Below are 24978 nucleotides of genomic sequence, written 5' to 3' on the forward strand. Positions count from 1 at the left end.
TCGGAACTTCTGACCTACCTAGAAATAGAACATGTTCTTAATATTTCCGAACCAATTCCTATCAGGAAAACCGCTTGTCTTTATGCTGTTCCAACAGACCAAAAACGACACATGCTCTGAAGCAAGTACAAGACGGAAGCTTTTGGCTACTGGCTATTGAACTTCCTTTTTCTAGTTCCGTGTTGTACGTGTTGTACGTGTTGTACGTCACCGCGTTCTTGACGGTCGGACTTTGGTTTGACTGTGTGTAGGCAAGACCGCTTGAATGGAATTCCGTCGGAGTTCCATCGCAGAAACCTTCGGAGTTTACTCTGACGGCAAAACCAGTCGTGTGTACGTGGCATAATCATAATTGTAATGTGATACCTACGTAATCTTGTGTATAAAAAACTTCAATTGCACAGAATAAACAGAAAAGTCATTTGGAAAGATGCTGAGTGTATCTTTTGTGTCTGTTCCATACTACAGTAGTTATTAATGTGGAACCACTAATCAATATGAGGATAGGAGTTGCCTATCTATAACATTTCCTTAACAGTCAACATAAAAATTAAATTGACAGCAAAGAGGTTCATTTTATATTCTCGGTGGTCAAGCTTGAAACCTGAGACACTGTAGCTGATGAGGACCTCACTGTTTTTGCTAGGGGCTCCATAAGGGGATTGAAAATGAGGGGGGACAAAGGGCAACCCTGCCTTGTGCCATTTGTGATGTGGAAGGTAGAGGATAACATAGCTGAACAATACACTTGTGCTGAAGGGTGAGGATATAAACCTAAAAGTACAGAGAGTATGCAACCTTGAAACCAAAAGTTTTGTAGTGATAAATATAGGTAGTTCTAATGCCTTCTCTGCATCTAAAGATAGACGCAGAGAAGGCACTTTGGGGGCTTCAGCGTGGTGTATGATGTTAATTAAATGGCGTGTGGCATCTGTAGCCTATCTTCCTTCTGTTAATCCTGATTGGTCTGGGTGAATTAGAGTGGGAAGCAGAACGATGATCCTATTAGCTATCACTTTAGCATACAATTTAAGGTCATGATTTAGTAAAGAGATGGAATGGAAATTTTGGGGAGATCTAGGATCCTTCCCTGGCTTTAGTAATGTGATTATTAGAGCTTTTAGCATTTCATCTGGAAAAGAAGAAGCAGCAACAGCAGCACTGAACAGCGATGTGAGAGGGTCCACAAGGAGGGGTTTAAAGTACTTGTAATACTCATTCCCAAAACCCTGGTGATTTGTTGTTTGGGAGGGAATCAATAGCTTTACCTATTTCAAAACTAATAAATGGCGTGTACAGAGATTCCAACTGAGAGGAGGCTAGGCTGTGTAGCTGAATGTCCTTTAGAAAAGAGTTTATGGCATGGACAGTAGGTTGGTTGATGCTAAGGTTGTCCTTAAGATTGTAAAAAGAACTGTAATATGCACTGAAGGAGTTGGCTATATCTTGAGGATTAAGCAAATTTTCTTTAGTGATTGGATGGTAGAGATATGGAATGGATGTTTTAAGTCAGTGGCCTTTGAGCTGTTGGGCTAAGAGCTTACCTAATGAAATATGTATCACTTAGACCGGAAAAGTTCATATAGTCAGAAACAGAAAATTCTTCTGATTAAACCCGATCAGCGGCTTGTCAGCAGATAAAAAATGAAATCATGAGGATGCCCTTACCAGATCAGGTGGACCCCTTGTTATAGGGGGTCTAAGAGGCATAAGAGGATCGATCACACTCTGCTCTGCTAGATGTCATCTGCAGGAAAGGCAACTCCGATTTCCCATGGTCCAGAACCGGCTGTGAGATCCGTTGTTTAATTCCCAGGATAAGCGGCAATAATTCCCAATGAAAGGGATAGAAAAAAGATCTAAGGGCAATCCATTTGCAATATGTTTCAAAAGGTTTATTTAAGCACAAGAATAAAAGCGCTCAGCGGCGCTATGTTACATGGAAAGATGAAACTTTCAAATGGATACAATCTGTTCGGGGCAGGACAGCTGTTAGCTTGAGATGGCTGCGGGTGATGACAGCGGTAATGCTCTACCCCGTAATCAGCGTTACGTCACTGGGGACTTCGTCTGCGAGGGTAGAGCACGCCCATCACCCGGAGAAATAGATACTGTTGCCAAGTAACCGAGGGGAGTGTCAGAGCTCCAGAGAACAGAACCCGGAGCAGAAAAAGGCTTTAAGCGCTCAGTGGGGACATCATCCCAGGACTCAGCTTAGAAAAACCTGTGTAAAAACTCAATGTTTATAGGCATCCCAGGGAATAAAGTGCAGTATGTGCAAGGTCAATATTTAAGGGTGCCGAACGAAAACATTAAAAGCTGGTAAAACATAACTAAAAATTTTATTAAAATATTTTCCAATCAAAAATTTAAGAATTTTTTTCTTTAATAATAAAACCACCTGCGCCATCCCTCCCAGCGGGATATGCCCATCTCCCGGGGAGCCGTTCCCACGAAACAGACTGGAAATAAAAGAGGTAGGGGGAATCCCTCTAGGAGGGGAGGGGACAGAGCCGGTTACCACCAGCAACCACTCCAGTATGAACAAGAACGTAGAGAGACAGATTGGAGACCATTTCGTCCCTCTAGAGGCAGGAATCCTGATGACTTTCCATATAGAGATCATTATTCATATTCTGAGCAGAATTCTCAATATGATAATTATGATCAGCAATATGCCAGGACTCCTATTGCGTTACAAAACAGATTCACCCCTCTCTCTCAGGATAATACTTATTATCAGAATAATTTTTTAGGGAACCCCCAGTCCCAATGGCCGGACCGAGGAGAGTTCACCCCTACCGGCAACAGACAGGGGGGAAAACGAAGACAAATAGAGGGAGAAGAGCTGGACGAAAAACAAAAAAGATTAAAATCCCACTAGGTAGGGGTATATTTAATATTAGCGGGGTAGACCTTTCTGAAGATGAGATACGAGTATTAGATAAGGGTTTAAAATTTGCCCCAGCCTGTAACCTCAGCAAATTTAAAACTTATATTAGTTTGCAAAAGTTTGTGAAATCTCTAAACATTAAGAGATATTTTTTCTCTAAACTTGGGGAAAGGTTAGCTTCTGGTCCATCTAATATCAATTTAGGCACACACTCCAATTTAGCCAATAAATCAGTTTTCAATCCTCCAAAAAGTAATCATAGACATGTAGAGGTTTTCAAAAACATGGTGGCTAGCGATTTAGAAGAGCTAAAAGTGAGAAAAGTTGGGGACCCCTCCTTTCTCAAAAAAGGAATTAGCCTATTGGAAAAAAACTAAAATGTAGTGATCCGACCCGCCGACAAGGGGGGCGGGTTAGTGGTCATGAGCAAATCCTATTACCAGGGAGAAATGGACCGATTACTGTCTGATAGAAAAAGTTACCAGATCCTCAGTAAAGATCCAGTTCTCCAGTTCAAGAATGAATTGGAGGTTCTTTTTACCTCAGGTAAAACCACAGGAGTACTGAATTAAAAAGAAGCAGCCTATCTGAACCCAAGTGCATGCAGGAGACTGATCATATACTTTTTACCTAAAATTCACAAGGATCTCCAGGCTCCGCCAGGGAGTCCCATTGTGAATGTTATAGACTCGGTCTCCGCACGCTTGGGTCAGTATATCGACTATTTTTTGAAGCCTCTTGTTACGACTACTACAGCCTTCCTGAAGGATACTAAACATATTATTAATATTGTGGAAAATTTAACCTTCAGTGAAAATAGTCTACTGGTGACAGCCAATGTTGGCTCACTTTACACTATCATTGGACATGCTGATGCCATTCGCTCTGTCCAATGGGCACTTGACAAGTCCAGTCTTTCCCTCCAATTGTGTAATTTTATTGTGAGAGCACTTGAGTTTTGTTTAGCCAGAAATTATTTTTGGTACGGGGGTAAATTCTTTTTACAAATCCTCGGTGTAGCCATGGGCGCTCGGTTTGCGCCGAGCGTCGCTAACTTGTTCATGGCACACTGGGAGGAGGATTTTGTCTTTGGTAGCCGACCGACTCAGTTGATCTGCTACCAAAGATATATAGATGACCTGTTCATGATCTGGGATGGAGACTTAATTAGTCTCCAGTTATTTATGTCCAGGCTTAATGGGAACACCAAGAACATCCACTTGACCTGGAATGCTGATGCTACCAGCATAGCATTTCTTGACTTGGAGATTTTCAAGTATGAGGGCACTTATAGAACTCGCAATTACTGTAAGCCAACTGACAGGAATGGGTATATCCCCCTGGACATCTGCCACCATAATACATGGCTAATGAATATTCCCAGAGGGCAGTTTATTCGCCTACGGCGTAACTGCTTTCTGGACAGCGATTATTTCTCTCAGGCTAATATTATGGCAGATAAAAGGGCTATATGCGAACTCTCATTACAGATGAATTATTGAAGGTTGGCTCCCTTGACAGATCCACTCTAGTAGGAGACTCCATTAAGAATAAGAATAGTACCCAGGAGGACTCCCAGTTTAGAATAATTCTCGACTACAATATTCAGTACAAGAAAATAGAAAAAATCATCTTAAAACATTGGGACATCCTGAAAAAAGATAATATTCTGGGACCTACCCTCCCAGCACGTCCGAGATTCATCTATAGACGTCCACCTACCCTACGAGACTTATTAGCCCCGGGTGTAGTGGACCCCCCTGTTATTAAAGAAAACTGCATTTTTAATTTCATGTCTGGTTTTTATGCATGCGGAAAATGTCCAGCATGCAGGCACTGTAAATTTAACAATAAAAGGAAGAAGGATTTTTCTGCCAATGCCACTGGCAAAACGTACCAAATAAAAAATCTAATCACATGCGACACTGTGGGCGTGGTATACATGCTGCAGTGTGAATGCGGCCTCCAGTATGTGGGGCGAACTTCGAGACCAATGGGAGCTCATTTCTGAGCATGTTGGTAACATCAAACGAGGCCTTAAAACTCACTCTGTCTCCAAACATTTTAGATTGTGCCACAACAGGGACCCAAAAAAATTGTTGTTTTGGGGTATAGAAAAAGTTACTAAACATTGGAGGGGGGTAACTTTATAAGGAAACTCAGTCAGAGAGAATCCTTCTGGATACACGAAACCAGAGTATTGGTTCCTAGAGGATTAAATGTTGAATTCAATCTCAACTGTTTTATTTCTAATAAATGATCAAATTTAATCTGAGTTTTAAATATATGGATTAATGCCTATTTTTGGTTGTTATGCTGTGGTGTCCCCCCCCTTTTTGATCTTTTTTTATCTTTATTTATATCTTAGCATACATGTTGTTGCTATGTAGTTGCCTCATGGAGTTTAAAAAATTCTGACGGACTGTAAGAGATGGCCGTGGGTGGTTTTATTATTAAACAAAAAAATTCTTACATTTTTGATTGGAAAATATTTTAATTACATTTTTAGTTATGTTTTACCAGCTTTTAATGTTTTCGTCCGGCACCCTTAAATATTGACCTTGCACATACTGCACTTTGTTCCCTGGGATGCCTATAAACATTGAGTTTTTACACAGGTTTTTCTAAGCTGAGTCCTGGGATGATGTCCCCGCTGAGCGCTTGAAGCCTTTTTCTGCTCCGGGTTCCGTTTTCCGGAGCTCTGACACTCCCCTCGGTTACTTGGCAACAGTATATATTTCTCCGGGTGATGGGCGTGCTCTACCCTCGCTGACGAAGTCCCCAGTGACGTAACGCCACGTACGGGGGTAGAGCATTACCGCTGTCATCACCCGCAGCCATCTCAAGCTAACAGCTGTCCTGCCCCGAACAGATTGTATCCATTTGAAAGTTTCATCTTTCCATGTAACATAGCGCAGCTGAGCGCTTTTATTCTTGTGCTTAAATAAACTTTTTGAAACATATTGCAAATGGATTGCCCTTAGATCTTTTTTCTATCCCTTTCATTGGGAATTATTGCCGCTTATCCTGGGAATTAAACAACGGATCTCACAGCCGGTTCTGGACCCTGGGAAATCGGAGCTGCCTTTCCTGCAGATGACATCTAGCAGAGCAGAGTGTGATCGATCCTCTTATGCCTCTTAGACCCCCTATAACAAGGGGTCCACCTGATCTGGTAAGGGCATCCTTATGATTTCATTTTTTATCTGCTGACAAGTCGCTGATCGGGGTTTAATCAGAAGAATTTTCTGTTTCTGACTATATGAACTTTTCCGGTCTAATTGATACATATTTCATTAGTTATTCATTTAATGTTTTCTCTTTTTTTGCGCTGCACTTAATTGTTTAATTGATTCTTAATGAGGTTGGTGTATCCTTTAGTGTCCAGCTTGCATATTTTTTTATTTGATTTAGTTTGCGCTGATTGCCCTGTATTTCTAAGAGCTTACCTGCCTTGTTACCAGTAGCATAGAAAATAGTTTTAAGGCATCTATTGCAATACTCAAATTGCTCCAATAGTAGGGAGTGGAGGTCTAACCTAAGGTGACCCAATTTGTTTCCCAATTTGTGACCCAAGTTGTGGATTTGCCAGTTGTTTGTTTAAAGACTTAATGTGTTGGATCTCTCGCAATAAGCTGCAATGTCTTCTTTTTAGCTTTGGTCACTTGTTGAATAATAACACCATGTGTAAAGGCCTTATGAGCTGCCCACAGCATGGCAGGATCTGTTACCGAGTCCTTAGTGAGACAAAGAAAGTCATCCAAATGGTTTATTTATGTTTCTGTGTAGAGTGGTGATTGTAGAATAAGGGCGTTCATCTGCAATTAAAAAGCAGGAGTAGCACGGGGAGAGTCTACGATGGTAATACTTACAGGAGAATGATCTGACCAGGTTATGGAATGAATAACCGAAACTGAAATTTTCTGAAGGGTCCATTGATGAGTCCAGAGTATCTCAATAAGTTAATAGGAATTGTGGCAAGGTGAAAAAAGGTATAATCATGGTCACTGCATGTTAGCATCTCCAGACATCCACCAAGCTGAGAAAGGGATTCAAAGAGGGTTTGTGATGTCAGAGGAGTCCATAATAATATCTAGCACTATGTTGAAGTCCCAGCACCAAAGAAGAGAGTCCTGCTTGACAGAATGAATTTTCCTTTTAAGTTTCCTCAAGAAGTGAATTCGGTGAACATTTCATGCACACATGTTCACAAGTGTATACAGAGAGTTATTCAGGGAACATATGAGGTTGATGTAGTCACCAACTGGGTCCAGGATGCTGCGGTAAAGTTGAAAGGTTAGGTTGATTGGGTACTGGCTATGAAAATAGAGAAAAAAGGTTTGGAGCCACCTATAGATATGAATCTGGAAGCCAAAACTGCATTCCCAAAATACAGAGAAAAAAACACAAAAGAGGGTTGCCCCTGGGATTGTATAGGCTGAGAGGAAAGATATGAGAGTAACAAGCGTATGTAAAAAAGTATACGTAAAATTTATTAAGTACAAAAAACACATAAGTATAGATTTTAACACGACATTAGAATATCCTAAAAACAGATTGGATAGTCACACTATATAGATATATTACAGCTTCTGAAACACATGGTTGATCTCATGGTGAGAGGCCAAAAGAAGTGCATGTACACAGAAGTCCCAACATGTTTCAGAATTTTAGATATTTAGTTCCTTCTTCAGGGGGCTGATTTAGAACACACTGTAATATCTGATGGTACAACAGCAAAAGGATCAAGTAAGTACAATATGTATAGTTGTACAAATATTTAAAACACATTAGGAAACAGCATGATATGACAATGGGGCATGCATTTTTGAATCTGATGATACTCACAGAGTGGCTATCTTTAATAAATCACAATACACGTCAGGGTTTGCATCTCAGGTATGTCCCATTGCACATAGGAGTACTTTAAAGCATGAGTAGGGGTGTATGTGCGCGACCCCAGAGTCTCCGGTAATCAGGAAATAACCATGTTAAATGGAATATGGAGTCTCATATGATGAGATTGGAGCATAGGTTGTTTCTGTTGCAGGAGTACCAGAGCCCACGAAGATCGGCATTTATGGGGATGGACCTGCCAAATATATATATATATATATATATATATATATATATATATATATATATATATATATATATATATATATATATATATTTTTTTTTTTTTTTTAAGGAAAAAGTTGCAATTATGAAGCACAAGGTTAAGCCTTGTGCTCTCAGCAGGTCAGCTACCTGCACAGTAGGGATGAGCCGAACACCCCCCTGTTCGGTTCGCACCAGAACATGCGAACAGGAAAAAAATTCGTTCGAACACGCGAACACCGCTAAAGTCTATGGGACATGAACATGAATAATCAAAAGTGCTAATTTTAAAGGCTTATATGCAAGTTATTGTCATAAAAAGTGTTTGGGGACCTGGGTCCTGCCCCAGGGAACATGGATCAATTCAAAAAAAAGTTTTAAAAACGGCCGTTTTTTCAGGAGCAGTGATTTTTTTTGTTATACTGCAGTAAACCATACATCCAACCACCAAATTATAACATTTGCTGGTTTGAAATGCAGGTTTTTTTTTTTTTTTTTTCAAGGCAAAAGTTTATTCAGAAGAAAATACATGTAAAAGCATACAAGCAGAATGTATTCTGTACATATCACTTAAGTGGTTAAGTGGAATTTACATGCATGCACATACTTTTATAAAATGAACTAAAATAAACTAAAACGAAAACTAAAACTCTGGCACATTTGTAATGACAATCAGAACACACTGGTGGGACACAATATTTCCCCGACCTCCTTTCCCTTGGAGTATCATCATATTTGTGCAGACCCCGGGGCAGTTCCCAGCACCAAACCTCTTGTTATACATATATCTAAACCTCACATGTATTGGTGTTGTTAAGCCATTTATCCCAGACCCTGTTGTACTTAGCCGGACATCCCCTGTGTTTATATATCACCTTTTTGTAGGGTAGGGAGAGGTTCACCATTCTAAGCCAGTCCTGAAAAGTAGGACGGGAGGCCCTCATCCAGTGTTTTGCCACCAGTTTTCTGGCGCAAAAAAGTGTTTCATATAGAAGAGTAGCAGTAAATTTGTCTATGGTAACATCTGGAAGCAGCCCCAGTACACATAACTTTGGTTCCACCTGTACAGGGGATCCCATGTCATCATGCAAAAATGTATAACTTGACTCCAGTAAGATTGGATAACCGGACAAGACCATATTAAGTGGAAAAAAGAGCTTGATAAGCTTGTGCATCTTGGACATTGAGTGTCCTGGTTTTGGGAGAATTTGGCTATTCTAGCTGGTGTGAGGTAAGATTTGTGGATTATTTACAGCTGCGTCATACGCTCTGAAAGCCTAGGGGAGGCCTTTTTAACGTTTTCGAGGACCTCATCCCAATCATCATCTTCCACTGGGCCTATATCCTCTTCCCATCTGAGTTTCGCTGTGTCCATTATGCTCGCAACTGACCATGCCCGAAGGGCTATGTACAAAGTTGATATCAGTTTAGTTGATTCTACCCCAGTTATAACATCCACCAGGGACAACACTTGTGGATTTGGATACCCGTTTGCAAATTGCGTTTGTAGAGCATGTTTGAGTTGTCTGTAATTAAATGTCATGCGTGAAGGCAATTGAAACTCAGCACTTAAAGAGTTGAAGTCTCTCACTCCCGATGGGGTAATTACCTGGTGCAGAAAAATTATTCCCTTTGTAGCCCATCCAGCAGCCCCGGGGACCGTAAGCAGTTCCCTCAATTGCTGATTGTGCCACAGAGGAGTGTGAGAGTGAAAAAAATCCACACCAATTAATTTTAATGCTATCTCCCAGACCCGTTGATGCTGTTTCAGTAGTGGTCCACAGCCCACTGCTCCCCTTCCACCTGTTCTACCCCTGGACAAAACCTGTAAGGGGGTGTAGGTATCCTTATTGGGTTTATTACAAACCAGAGCCTGGTACCTATCGCCATCTGCATTGTGAATGTAGTAAAAGTGAGACAGTTGTGCGGCTATATAGTATGAGTGAAAGTTGGGTAGGGCTGTTCCTCCTGATGAGGTGGAGTTTTTAAGAGTGTTCCAAGCCAATTTATGCCTACATGAGCCCCAAACAAATGAATTGATAAGTCTGTCGATTGTTTTGAATACTTTGAGGGGGATGAGTACTGGTGAGTTCCAGAATACGTATAAAAATTTTGGCATTATGATCATTTTAATAAGGTTGATCCTACCCATGATCCCCAATGGGAGTCGTGCCCATATCTGTATGCGTGATTTAAGGTATAAAAAGAGCGGTTCTATATTATTATCTAAAAATTCCGTGGGGTAGAAGCAGTGATTTTAATAATGCTTAAAGTCAAACAATAAAAGTGTAATATCCCTTTAAATTTCATAGCTGGGGGGTGTCTATAGTATGCCTGTAAAGGGGTGCATGTTTCCCATGTTTAGAACAGTCTGACAGCAAAATGACATTTCAAAGGAAAAAAAGCCATTTAAAACTACTCGCGGCTATTGCATTGCCGGTCCGACAATACACATAAAAGTTCATTGATAAAAACGGCATGGGAATTCCCCACAGGGGAACCCTGAATCAAAATTTAAATAAAAAAATGATGTGGGGGTCCCCCTAAATTCCATACCAGGCTCTTCAGGTCTGGTATGGGTATTAAGGGGAACCTCGGCCAAAATTAAAAAAATAAATGACGTGGGGGTCCCCCTAAATTCCATACCAGACCCTTCAGGTCTGGTATGGATTTTAAGGGGAACCCCCACGCCAAATAAAAAAAAAAACGGTGTGGGGTCCCCCCAAAAATCCATACCAGACCCTTTTCCGAGCACGCAACCTGGCAGGCCGCAGGAAAAGAGGGGGGACGAGAGAGTGCCCCCCTCCTGAACCTTACCAGGCCACATGCCCTCAACATTGGGAGGGTGCTTTGGGGTAGCCCCCAAAACACCTTGTCCCCATGTTAATGAGGACAAGGGCCTCATCCCCACAACCCTGGCCAGTGGTTGTGGGGGTCTGCGGGCAGGGGGCTTATCGGAATCTGGAAGCCCCCTTTAACAAGGGGACCCCCAGATCCCGGCCTCCCCCCTGTGTGAAATGGTAAGGGGGTACAAAAGTACCCCTACCATTTCACTAAAAAACTGTCAAAAATGTTAAAAATGACAAGAGACAGTTTTTGACAATTCCTTTATTTAAATGCTTCTTCTTTCTTCTTTCTTCTATCTTCCTTCATCTTCTTCTTCTTCTTCTGGTTCTTCTGGCTCTTCTGGTTCTTACTCCGATGTTCTCGTCCAGCATCTCCTCCGCTGCGTCTTCTATCTTCTTCTCCTCGGGCCACTCCGCACCCATGGCATCGGGGGAGGCTCCCGCTCTTCTCTTCATCTTCTTCTCTTCTTCTCTTCTTCATCTTCTTCTCTGGGCTGCTCCGCACCCATGCTGGCATGGTGGGAGGCTCCGCTGTGTGACACGTCTCCTCTTCTGATGGTTCTTAAGTAACGGGGGCGGGGCCACCCGGTGACCCCGCCCCCCTCTGACGCACGGTGACTTGATGGGACTTCCCTGTGACATCATGGGGAATGCCACAGGGAAGTCCCGTCATGTCCCGTGCGTCAGAGGGGGGTGAGGTCACCAGGTGGCCCCACCCCCATTATTTAGGAAACGCCAGAAGAGGAGACGCGTCACACAGCGGGAGCCTCCCACCATGCCAGCATGGGTGCGGAGCGGCCCAGAGAAGAAGATGAAGAAGAGAAGAAGAGAAGAAGATGAAGAGAAGAGCGGGAGCCTCCCCCCATGCCATGGGTGCAGAGCGGCCCAAGGAGAAGAAGATAGAAGACACCGCAGAGGAGATGCTGGACGAGAACACCGGAGGAAGAACCAGAAGAGCAAGAAGAACCAGAAGAAGATGAAGGAAGATAGAAGAAAGAAGAAAGAAGAAGCATTTAAATAAAGGAATTGTCAAAAACTGTCTCTTGTCATTTTTAACATTTTTTACAGTTTTTTAGTGAAATGGTAGGGGTAAAGTACCCCCTTACCATTTCACACAGGGGGGCGGGATCTGGGGGTCCCATTGTTAAAGGGGGCTTCCAGATTCTGATAATCCCCCCGCCTACAGACCCCCACAACCACCGGCCAGGGTTGTGGGTATGAGGCCCTTGTCCTCATCAACATGGGGACAAGGTGTTTTGGGGGGCTACCCCAAAGCACCCTCCCAATGTTGAGGGCAGGTGGCCTGGTACGGTTCAGGAGGGGGGCGCTCTCTCATCCCCCCTCTTTTCCTGCGGCCTGCCAGGTTGAGTGCTCGGATAAGGATCCGGTATGGATTTTTGGGGGACCCCACGCCGTTTTTTAAAATTTTATTTTGGCGTGGGGTTCCCCTTAAAATCCATACCAGACCTGAAGGGCCTGGTATGGAATTTAGGGGGACCCCCACGTCATTTTTTTTTTAAATTTTGGTTCAGGCTCCCCTGTGGGGAATTCCCATGCCATTTTTATCAATGAACTTTTATGTGTATTGTCGGACCGGCAATGCAATAGCCGCAAGTAGTTTTAAATGACTTTTTTTCCTTTGAAATGTCATTTTGCTCTCAGACTGTTCTAAAAACGGGAAACATGCGCCCCTTTACAGGCATACTATAGACAGCCCCCAGCTATGAAATTTAAAGGAATATTACACTTTTATTGTTTGACTTTAAGCATTATTAAAATCACTGCTCCTGAAAAAATGGCCGTTTTTAAAACTTTTTTTTGCATTGATCCATGTCCCCTGGGGCAGGACCCAGGTCCCCAAACACTTTTTATGACAATAACTTGCATATAAGCCTTTAAAATTAGCACTTTTGATTTCTCCGATAGACTTTTAAAGGGTGTTCCGCGGCATTCGAATTTGCCGCGAACACCCCAAATTGTTCGCTGTTCGACGAACTTGTGAACAGCCGATGTTCGAGTCGAACATGAGTTTGACTCGAACTCAAAGCTCATCCCTACTGCACAGCAAGGCATTCTTACAATGATCTGGGCAAAGCAGCACAGGTCAGAGGATTAGGGGTATGAAGTACTTACTTTCAACTGTCAGCAAAGCAAAGTATCCCCTTTCCAAAGGAGTTGTGTATTCCTGGCTGTGCAGCAGCTGACTAAGCATTTTACCTGTTTTTAAAAAGACAGAAGGATGAGGTGGTGCCCACCCCAGGCACAGATCGGATCCAATGCTCGGGGCTAATGGACATCAGGTGACCGGGGGGGCGGCCGCGTCTAGGTGCTTGTTCACATGCTGATCCCTTGGTACAGGCGGCATCCGGCGTCACCGTGCAGACGTCGCAAGGCCACTGATGCGCTAAGTACAGATGAGATGAAGCAAAACCTGCGTAGTAAGTGTTTTTTACTATGCAGGTTTTGCTTCATCTCACCTGTTTATGTCCCCTCAAACAGGACTTTGAAAATCTTCTCTGTGCATTGGCACTGGTTCTGTCATGGTTTTTTTTACCAGAGCTCCTCGGCACACGGGGGCCTCCTGGTGTCTTTGGTATCTCAGGGCATCCCCTTTGGGTTTAGTATTCCTTTTGTAATGTGGATCGATGTTTGACGCCGATCTGTGCATGCGTGATTTGGTCTTCTCCATCTCAACCTGGATGTACCGCCCACCTAGCATGTCCGTGGCCTCGTGACGTCTGACGTCATCTTGCAGTGTGCACAGTGACGTCGGACGTCGCCTATGCTGGAGGATCGGTGGGTAAACAAGTGTGTGTGTATATATATATATATATATATATATATATATATTTATATACAGTGCAGTTAGTGTAGAATATATACAGTGCAGGCAATGTGTTCATATATATATATATATATATATATATATATATATATATATATATATATAGCGTAGTGTGTGTATATATATATATATATATATATATATATATATATATATATATGGATATATATATATGGATTTTGGGGGGCCCGTGCCAGTTTTTTATTAATTCTGTCATAGGTTTCACCTTAACCACTGTATTATATACTCTGCACTGACTGCACTGTATATATAGTCTACACTGAATGCACTATATATATATATATATATATATATATATATATATATATATATATATATATATATATATATATATATATATATATATATATACATATATATATATACATATATATATATATATATAGTGCATTCAGTGTAGACTATATATACAGTGCAGTCAGTGCAGAGTATATAATACAGTGCATTGAAGTGACAGAATTAATAAAAAACTGGCACGGGCCCCCCAAAATCCATACCAGGCTCTTTGAGTCTGGTATAGATTTTAAGGGGAACTCCATGCCAAAATAAAAAAAACAGCATGGGGTCCCCTCCAAAATCTATACCAGGCCCTTTGGGTCTGGCATAGATTTTAAGGGGAACTCCATGCCAAAATTTAAAAAAATTGGAGTGGGGTCTGTCCAAAATCCATACCAGACCCTTGTCTGAGCAAGCAGCCTGGCAGGCCAGGAAAGGGGGGACAAGCTCCCCCATCCTGAACCATACCAAGCCACTTGCCCTCAACATGGGGAGGGTGCTTTGGGGTCCCCCCAAGCAGCTTGTCCCCATGTTTATGGGGACAAGTGCCTCTTCTTGACAACCCTGGCTATTGGTTGTCAGGGTCTGCGGGGGGCTTATTGGAATCTGGACAAGGGGGCCCCCAGATCCCAGCCCCCCTATGTAGATGTGTATCGGGTACATTGTACCCCTACCCATTCAGCAAAAAAAGTGTCAAAAAGTAAAAACCACAACAGACAGTTTTTGAAAAATTCCTTTATTAAAAAAAATGTCCCATGATGTCCATCCATCTACAATCACGCCGCCCGATGGACCCAAAATTTGAAAAAAAAAAGCTCCACCTCAATGGAAGTCCTCCCGGCAACTGCTGTCTCTTGGTCATGACAGCTGTTATATAGGCAAGGGCAGGGCCACCCTGTGATGTAACCAAGTGACCCCACCCCCATTCTGACATCATATGATGTCACACAGCATCAGAAGGGGCTGGGTCATCCGGTTACATCAGTGGGTGGCCCCACCCTTGCCTATATAACAGCTGTCAAAGCAAAACAACAGCAGTAGCCGGGAGGCCTCCCAAGGAGGCTGAAATTTTTTGTTTGTTTTTTTCTATTTTTCGGGTCCGTTGGGCGGCGTGATTGATGATGGATGTACACCGTGGGACACTTTTTATTTTTTAATGTTTTTTATAAAGGAATTGTCAAAAACTGTCTATTGTGTTTTTTGACACTTTTTTGGTGAATTGGTAGGGGTACAATATACCCGATACTCATTCACATAGGGGGGAGCGGGATCTGGGGGCCCCCTTGTTAAAGAGGGCTTCCAGATTCCAATAGCCCCCTGCCCACATACCGTGACAACCAATGGCCAGGGTTGTTGGGAAGAGGCCCTTGTCCCCATCAACATGGGGACAAGGTAATTTGGGGGGACACCAAAGCACCCTCCTCATGTTGAGGGCAAGCGGCCTGGCATGGTTCAGGAGGGGGGGTGCTCGCTCATCCCCCCTTTCCTGGCCTTCCAGACTTCTTGCTTGGATAAGGATCTGGTATGGATTTTGGGGGGACCCCACAACATTTTTTTTTACATTTTGGCACGGAGTTCCCCTTTAAATCTATACCAGACCCAAATGGCCTGGTATGGATTTTGGGGGGACCCCACACTGTTTTTTTTTTAATTTGGCATCGAGTTGCCCTTAAAATCCATACCAGACCCAAAGGGACTGGTATGGACTGGGGGGAACTCACGTCAATATTTTTAATGATTTTTCATCTATATTGCCAGGAACCAGCAACTCATTCCTTTAGAAATGTAATTTTTCTGCGGCACTGTTCTACACATTGCACAGTTGCGCCACTTTACAGGCAGACTAAGGGGACACCCCAGGCACGATATTTAAAGGACTATTTAATTTTTATTGCTTCACTTTAAGCATTATAAAAATCACTGATCCTGAAAAAAAGGTCATTTTAAAAACTTTTTTTGCATTGATACATGTCCCCTAGGGCAGCACCCGGGTCCCCATACACTTTTTATGGCAATAACTTGCATATTAGCCTTTAAAGTGAGCACTTTTGATTTTTCATGTTCATGTCCCATAGACTTTAATAGGGTATGTATGTTCGCTCAAACTTTTTGCCTGTTCGCATGTTCTGGTGCCAATCGAAAAGGGAGGTGTGCGGCTCATCCCTACTATTGACATTGAAAAAATTCTATGTGCATGGATAGAAAAATGGTTATAGGAACATGTTCAGAGAGTATTGATAGATGTGTTTTTCTAAATAGTCTAGAGTAGAGATGGGAAAGCCTGGGAAACAAAAAAAGATTGAGAAAAAACATTTTTTTTACATTTTTTCCAAAGCCGGTTTTTGTTTTTTTCCTGGAAAAAAATTGAAGTGTGGAATCTGTTCTTTCACAATGATAAATAATATATCTACGCCTTGGTATTCAAACTATATAACATGAAGACCTTAATGAAAGATTTCTGAGACTTTAAAAGTCTTAAATTATTGCAAGTTCTCTCAGTTGAAGACAAGTAAATCCTGGAATACAATTTAAGTAACACTGTACTTCTCAAAGCAGTTCTCAAACAAGAGAAATATGAATTTCTGCCACTAGGGGGGCATTTCAGGGAAAAAGCTCCAGTTTAGTTTCCTTGTAGGCTTCAGCTTGTACCTCCTACAGTTGGGTGATTGTTTAGATATAGTAGATGATAGTTTCTGTCCTCTCAGGCCTTAATTGACAGGTAAGGGGGTAAATTTGTCTGAAAATGAGTTTATCTTTATAACCTTTAAGACCCCTTTCACACTGGAGCATTTGCAGAAGCTATAGCGTTAAAAATAGCGCCTGCAAACCGCCCTTTCACACAGGAGCGGTGCGCTGGCAGGGCATCAGAAAAAGTCCTGCCAGCAGTTTCTTTGGAGCGGTGAAGGAGCCGTGAACTTACTGCTCCTCCACTGCTGCTCCCCACTGAAATCAATGGGGCAGCACTGCAATACTGCCGGCAAAACACCGCTCTGACTGCGTTTTGCGGGTGGATTTAACCCCTTTTCAGCTACTAGTGTGGGGTTAAAACCACCCTGCTAGTGGACGAATAGCGTTGCTAAAATGACGGTAAAGCGGCGCTAAAGATAGCGCCACTTTACCACTGATGCCCTAGGCGGCACAGTGAGAAAGGGCTTTTTATGATAATAAGATAAAAGGTAAAACTGTATTTTGGAAGAAATACAAGAACTAGAGCAGCTACATATAAATGTGACTAAAATTTGTAAACTCAGGGTGAATGTAGCGCTAACAAAACCTGTGTGAAGCAGCTAAATAGTCTGAAAATTGTTAAGAAATGGTAATAATGAAAAACATGTGGATAAACATGTGAAAAATCTAAGCATGTGAATCTGAAAAAATAAAAAAACACTAGTGAAAATATAAAAGTAAATCTCAAACGAAAAATAATGGTGGTATCAATAAATGGTCCGCCTAATGATGGACAACTTAGTGTAAACAATATAGGACGTAAAAGGAAAATGTCTTGACAACTAATGTCCCAAAAGATGAAGGTTTGTGGAGAAACCAGGGAGTCCGTCAGATAATAAACATCTTTAACCACTTCAGCCCCGGAAGGATTTACCCCCTTCCTGACCAGAGCGTTTTTTGCGATTCTGCACTGCGTCGCTTTAACTGACAATTGCGTGGTCGTGCGACGTGGCTCCCAAACAAAATTGACGTCCTTTTTTTCCCACAAATAGAGCTTTCTTTTGGTGGTATTTGATCGCCTCTGCGATTTTTATTTTTTGCGCTATACACAAAATAAGAGCGACAATTTTGAAAAAAACGCATTATTTTTTACATTTTGCTATAATAAATATCCCCAAAAATATATAAAAAAAACATTTTTTTTCTTCAGTTTAGGCCGATCGTATTCTTCTACATATTTTTGGTAAAAAAAATCGCAATAAGCGTTTATTAATTGGTTTGCGCAAACGTTATAATGTTTACTAAATAGGGGATAGTTTTATGGCATTTTTATTAATACATTTTTTTTTACTAGTAATGGTGGCGATCAGCGATTTTTATTGTGACTGCGATGTTATGGCGGACATGTCGGACATTTTTGACACATTTTTGGGACCATTGTCATTTATACAGCGATCAGTGCGATTAAAAATGCACTGATTACTGTGTAAATGACACTGGCAGTGAAGGGGTTAACCACTAGGGGGCGGGGAGGGGTTAAGTGTGTCCTAGGGAGTGATTACTAACTGTAGGGGGATGGGCTGTGTGGGTGAAGTCACTGATCTCTGCTCCGATGACAGGGAGCAGAGATCGAGTGACACTTGTCACTAGGCAGAACGGGGAGATGCTGTTTACAACGGCATCTCCCCGTTCATCCGCTCCGTGAGGCGATCGCGGAGCTGCCGGCCGGCGCGCGCGCGCGCCGCTGGCGGCGCGCATGCACGGGCACGGTGGGAAATTCAAACGGACGTACAGGTACGCCCATTTGCCCAGCCGTGCCGCTCTGCCGACGTCCATCAGCGTGCGCCGGTCGGCAAGCGGTTAAGTGGGAAATCGGAGATATCAAATGTGTTGTTGACAGCAGATATCACAAAAAAGCAATGAAATGGGTACTCTTACCGGAGCGTGTGGATCTGGATGTCAGCGACACCAGATCAAGCAAGCATGACTGGAAGCAGCATGAGGTATCCTAGGATGATCGACAGGAAAACTGGAGCAGATTCAGGTGTCCACAGAAGGCGGCATCTATCCGATGAGCTGGTCATAGATGGAACAATCCTTGGGCCTGTAATGGCCGGATCAATAGAGTAAATGGGTTTGTGGTGGAAAATATGTGGAAAGCAAAGGGGGGCTCCAGATAGTGCAGATCAAAAACAACTCTGGTTTTATTTGCATAAAAGCAGCATACAGCAACTATAAAATGTGATCACAATAAATAAAAATAAAGCAATGTAGGGAGCAAAGAAGCAAGGCCCTACGCGTTTCATCCTAAACGGACTTCTACAGGGGCATCAAACAGCTCCCCCACATTGCAACATATATATATATAAGTACTGAAAAGCCTAAAACAAATGGCAACCAATCAAAAAATGAATTAGCTAATTGTTTAGAATAGGCTAACCAATGGGGGCGATGGACAGATGAGCCTCCCACAGGTGAGCCTATCAAATAGGGAAATGTTGTAACATATTATAATAGTAAAATAAAAAACCACAAGGGCTGAAAGCCCGCAAAATTCGGCAAAGACAGGCACCCAATCAGGATCAATGGCCGCAATGTGGCTATATCGCTAAGCCAATCAAGGATCAAGTGTCAGCCTAAATGGCGGAAGTGAGTTGTCACTAATCCCTATACTCGCGCAAAAAAGGGAGTCACTCCCGGACCGGAAGGAGAGGAACGTCTTGGCCGAATGGACGTCCACCTCCGACCGAGGCCGGAACGATGACCAGTGGCATGGGACGCCCTTCGCTCGGAATCAGGAAGTGTCCACCCCGGAGCGAGGCTAGGACCGCAAATCACGTGTGTGACGTTCACCATGTGACTCGCTGGCATGACATGTGACCATGTACATACGGCCAACAACGAATCGTATTGTGTCACTCGGTTATACCAGAGAAACCAGTGTCAGCAATGATGAAAATTCATTGAAAGAAGAGGTCTAGCCTCAGTGCCAGGACAAAAGTAAAGATAAATGTAGATGAAATGTGCGGACCAATCTGACATGTGGGGACCATTCCCATCTGCAATGATACTAGGAATTCAGCAACAGCCAGGAAAATGTTGGATATAAAGTGACCCCTCAAAAGACATATGTGATAGATATGCAATAATAGAAGGGTGATAGGTTTGTAATAGTGATGGTCAAATCAAATGTATGAAAACAAGATGTGTGAAATAAGAAAAATAGAAATAAAAATAGAAAAATAAGGAAAATTTGAAAAATAAAATAAAATATTAATACAAAATAACAAATAAAAGAGACTAAAATATAAAAAAAATAAAAAAATAAATGAAAATAAAAATAAATATAAATATGAAAAAAAAGAGAGGATAAGTGAATGGATGAATGGAAATATCTAAGCCTTATTAATAAATGAATTGATGTCCCACTCAACGTTAAGTCCAAACAGTGAGTAGGTCTTGAGCTGAAAAATCTAATAGGTCTCAAGTCGGGATTCACCCCTCCAATGGGGAACAAACTTGTCAATAATGACAAATTTCGTCCCCGTGGGGTCACGATCGTGGTAATCGAGATAGTGGCGTGGAACAGTGTGATTGGTTTTACCATTCCTTATGTTGGTCAAATGTTCATTCACACGAACTGTAAATGTTTGTCTAGTGCGTCCTATGTATTGTTTATTGCAAGGACAGGTAAGTAGATAAACTACGAATTTAGTGGCACACGTGGTAAAATTTTCCATGGGGTAGGTGCATAGAGTGACTGAAGATTGGAAGGTGTCACTCTTACGTCTGCCACAAATGTTGTGTAAGCAGACGTTGCATCTACGACACGGATAGTATCCCTTGCATTGTTGGAAGAAAGGGGTATGTTTAGGAGGATCGATCACATTGGGTGCGATCTCTCCTTGGATGGAACAAATTCCTCTGAATATAACACCAGCCTTATCTGGAATAGCAGGGCCTAACAGTTTGTCACATTGAAGGATAGACCAATGTTTTTGAATAATTTGTTTGATTTGTCTGGATTGAACTGAGTAAGTGGTGATAAAAGACCATCTAAACCTATCATTCATGTCATTAGTGGGAGATGACTTCAATAAAGAGTTCCTGTCTATTTTGGAAACTCTTTCAATTTCGAGATCCAAAGTATTGGGTGAATAACCCTTTTCAACAAACCTATTTTTCAAAATAGTAGACTGGCTGAAGAAGTCCTCTAGCCGGATACAATTTCTCTTCAACTGAAGAAATTGGCTGCGAGGAACTGACTTCAGCCATTGTGGATGGTGACAGCTGTCGACCAGAATGTATGAATTCCCAGTGAGTTTGAAATGGGTAATAAACTCAAAATGGCTGTCAACAATTTTAATCTCAAGATCAAGGAATTGAATGGAAGTAAGACTGGCCTCATAGCTAAGACATGTACCTCTGTTTTTAGAATTAAGAAAGGTCATGAATTCGTTAAGCAATTTGCAATCGCCATTCCACAGGAGGAGTATGTTGTCTATGTATCTGGCCCAAAGGACCAATTCAGGTCTACTGAGAGCATAGATGACATCCTCCTCCCATTTGGCCATGAATAGATTGGCCAAACTGGGGGCAAACTTTGCCCCCATAGCCACTCCCCTGGTCTGTAAATAAAATTTGTCCTGAAACCAAAAATAATTATGTTGTGTGGCAAATCTAAGAAGTTCCATAATGAAATTCTGTTGAATTAAGGACAGAGTGGTATTGTGCCCTAAATAGTGTTCTACTGCATCGAAACCTAAATCGTGTGGAATACAAGTGTACAGAGAGGCCACATCCGCTGTAATGAGGAGCATGCACTCTCTGTACTCAGTGGACTCCAATAGTCGGATGGTGGCACCAGTGTCCTTTAAATAAGAGGGCATTGAGCAGACCACTGGCTGGAGGTGGAAGTCCATGTATTTCCCAATTCGGGAAGTCACTGAGTCAATCCCGCTGACGATTGGACGTCCAGGGGGATTGACCAGATCCTTGTGTACCTTTGGAAGGTAATATATAGTAGGGATCCAAGGTACAAGTGGTACAAGAAAACTCCATTCTTTTTTATCAAGGATGCCAAGGGAATATCCCTCATTCACCAATTGAGTGAGGGACCGTTTGTATTTGGCAGTTGGGTCAGAGTGAATGAGACTATAGATGCTTGAGTCTCCCAAAATCTCATTCATCCTGGAGACATAGTCATCTTTATTCAAAATGACTATGACTCCACCCTTGTCGGCGGGGCGTATAATCAAATTTTTCTGTTCACAAAGTGATTTCAATCCTTTCTTAATATTAGGATCCAAAAAGGTTTTCTTGTTGGGTAAGTTATCTAAGTCTCATAATACAAGGCTATGGAACACATTAATGGCAGATGCCATAGTCCCAGGAGAGTTGAATAGTGATTGGTTAGAAAGACCTGTATGTGTATGGCCATCATTGTTAATAGGAGTAATCCTAGGGCGGAGAGAAAGGAAATAATGTTGAATGTTAATGTTACGTATATATTTTTTAATGTCTATAAACGTGGAAAACTTATTGAGAGTCTTAGGGGGAACATATTTCAGGCCCTTATCTAAAACCAGTTTTTCTTCACCAGTCAGAACAACAGAACTTAAATTGAAGATACCCGAACCTAATAGGTTCTTTTTCTTTTTGCTTTGGATCCTCCACCCCCCTCTGGTGTCTCTCTTTTTTCTGGACTTCTCTGATAATCCAACATGGGTATTGGATAACCTGTCCGGTAAGAGGGTCCAGGTAGGTCTTGGTTATAGTGGTAGGGGGACCTTGATAGCAGGTCTACCTCCCTATCATCACAACCATAGGTGTTCCATTAGGGTTCCCTTGGTCCCCTAGTTTGTAGAGGTAGAAATCGATTGTGTGAGCGAACAGGGGTTTGTGGCATATACTCATAACCGGAAGTATTTTGGTTGTATTTAGGGATGAGCTGAACACCCCCCTGTTCAGTTCGCACCAGAACTTGCGAACAGGCAAAAAATTTGTTCGAAAACGCGAACACCATTAAAGTCTATGGGACACGAACATGAATAATCAAAAGTGCTAATTGTAAAGACTCATATGCAAGTTATTGTTATAAAAAGTGTTTGGGGACTTGGGGCCCCAGGGGACATGGATCAATGCAAAAAAAGTTTTAAAAACGGCCGGGAGCAGTGATTTTAATAATGCTTAAAGTGAAACAATAAAAGTGTAATATCCCTTTAAATTTTGCACCTGGGGGATGTCTATAGTATGCCTGTAAAGGGGCGCATGTTTCCCGTGTTTAGAACAGTCTGACAGCAAAATGACATTTCAAAGGAAAAAAGTCATTTAAAACTACTCGCACCTATTAATGAATTTCCGGTCCGACAATACACATAAAAGTTCATTGATAAAAACGGCATGGGAATTCCCCACAGGGGAACCCCGCACCAAAATTAAAAAAAAAAATGACATGATGACATGGGGGTCCTCCTAAATTTCATACCAGGCCTTTCAGGTCTGATATGGATATTAAGGGGAACCCCGGGCCAAAATTTAAAAAAAAATGGCGTGGGGTCCCCCTCAAAATCTATACCAGACATGGATTTTAAGGGGAACCCCATGCCAAAAAGAAAAAAAAAAAAACGGCATGGGGTCCCCCCAAAAATCCATACCAGACCCTTATCCGAGCACGCAACCTGGCAGGCCACAGGAAAAGAGGGGGGGATGAGAGAGCGCCCCCCCTCCTGAACCATACCAGGCCACATGCCCTCAACATTGGGAGGGTGCTTTGGGGTAGCCCCCAAAAACACCTTGTCCTCATGTTGATGGGGACAAGGGCCTCATCCCCACAACCCTTACCCAATGGTTGTGGGGGTCTGAGGGCGGGGGGGCTTATCGGAATCTGGAAGCCCCCTTTAACAAGGGGACCCCCAGATTCTGGCCCTCCCCCCTGTGTGAAATGGTAGCCTACCATTTTACAAAAAAACTGTCAAAAATGTTAAAAATGACAAGAGACAGTTTTTGACAATTCCTTTATTTAAATGCTTCTTCTTTCTTCTATCTTTATCTTCCTTTGGTTTCTTCCTCCATCTTCTTCTTCTTCTGGTTCTTCTGGTTCTTCCTCCGGTGTTCTCATCCGGCATCTTCCCCCGTGGCGTCTTCTTATCTTCTTTACCTCGGGCCGCTCCGCATCCATGATGGCAAGGAGGGAGGCTCCTACTGTGTGATGCTTCTCTCTTCATCTTTTTCTCTTCATCTTTTTCTCTTTTTTGGCATTCCCCGTGACGTCAGAAGTGGGCGGGGTTATGTAACGGGTGACCCCGCCCCCCTCTGACAACATGGGGAATGCCACAGGGAAGTCCCCGTCAAGTCCCTGTGCGTCAGAGGGGGCGGGGTCACTGGGTGGCCCCGCCCCCCATTATTTAAGAACCGTCAGAAGAGGAGAAGCGTCACACAGCGGGAGCCTCCCTACATGCCATCATGGATGCGGAGCGGCCCGAAAAGAAGATGAAGAGAAGAAGATGAAGAGACGAAGATGAAGAGAAAAAGATGAAGAGAGAAGCGTCACACAGCGGGAGCCTCCCTCCATGCCATCATGGATGCGGAGGAGAAGAAGATAAGAAGACGCCATGGAGAAAGATGCCGGACGAGAACACCGGAGGAAGAACCAGAAGAACCAGAAGAAGAAGAAGATGGAGGAAGGAAGATAGAAGATAGAAGAAAGAAGATAGAAGATAGAAGAAGGAAGAAAGAAGAAGCATTTAAATAAAGGAATTGTCAAAAACTGTCTCTTGTCATTTTTAACATTTTTGACATTTTTTTTGTGAAATGGTAGACCCTTACCATTTCACACAGGGGGGAGGGCCGGGATCTGGGGGTCCCCTTGTTAAAGGGGGCTTCCAGATTCTGATAAGCCCCCTGCCCGCAGACCCCCACAACCACCGGGCAAGGGTTGAGGGGATGAGGCCCTTGTCCCCATCAACATGGGGACAAAGTGTTTTGGGGGCTACCCCAAAGCACCCTCCCAATGTTGAGGGCATGTGACCTGGTACAGTTCAGGAGGGGGGGCGCTCTCTCGTCCCCCTTTTTTCCTGTGGCCTGCCAGGTTGCGTGCTCGGATAAGGGTCTGGTATGGATTTATGGGATGACCCCACGCCATTTTTTTTTTTTTTTATTTTGGTGCGGGGTTCTCCTTAAAATCCATACCAGGAATTCGTTCCTTGGATGGAATGAATTCCTCTGAATATAACAGCAGCCTTATCTGGAATAGCAGGGCCTAACAGTTTGTCACATTGAAGAATTGACCAATTTTTCCTGTCGATCATCCTAGGATACCTCGTGCTGCT

This window comes from Aquarana catesbeiana, linkage group LG05, assembly GCF_042186555.1.
Source record: "Aquarana catesbeiana isolate 2022-GZ linkage group LG05, ASM4218655v1, whole genome shotgun sequence".
NCBI lineage: Eukaryota > Metazoa > Chordata > Amphibia > Anura > Ranidae > Aquarana > Aquarana catesbeiana.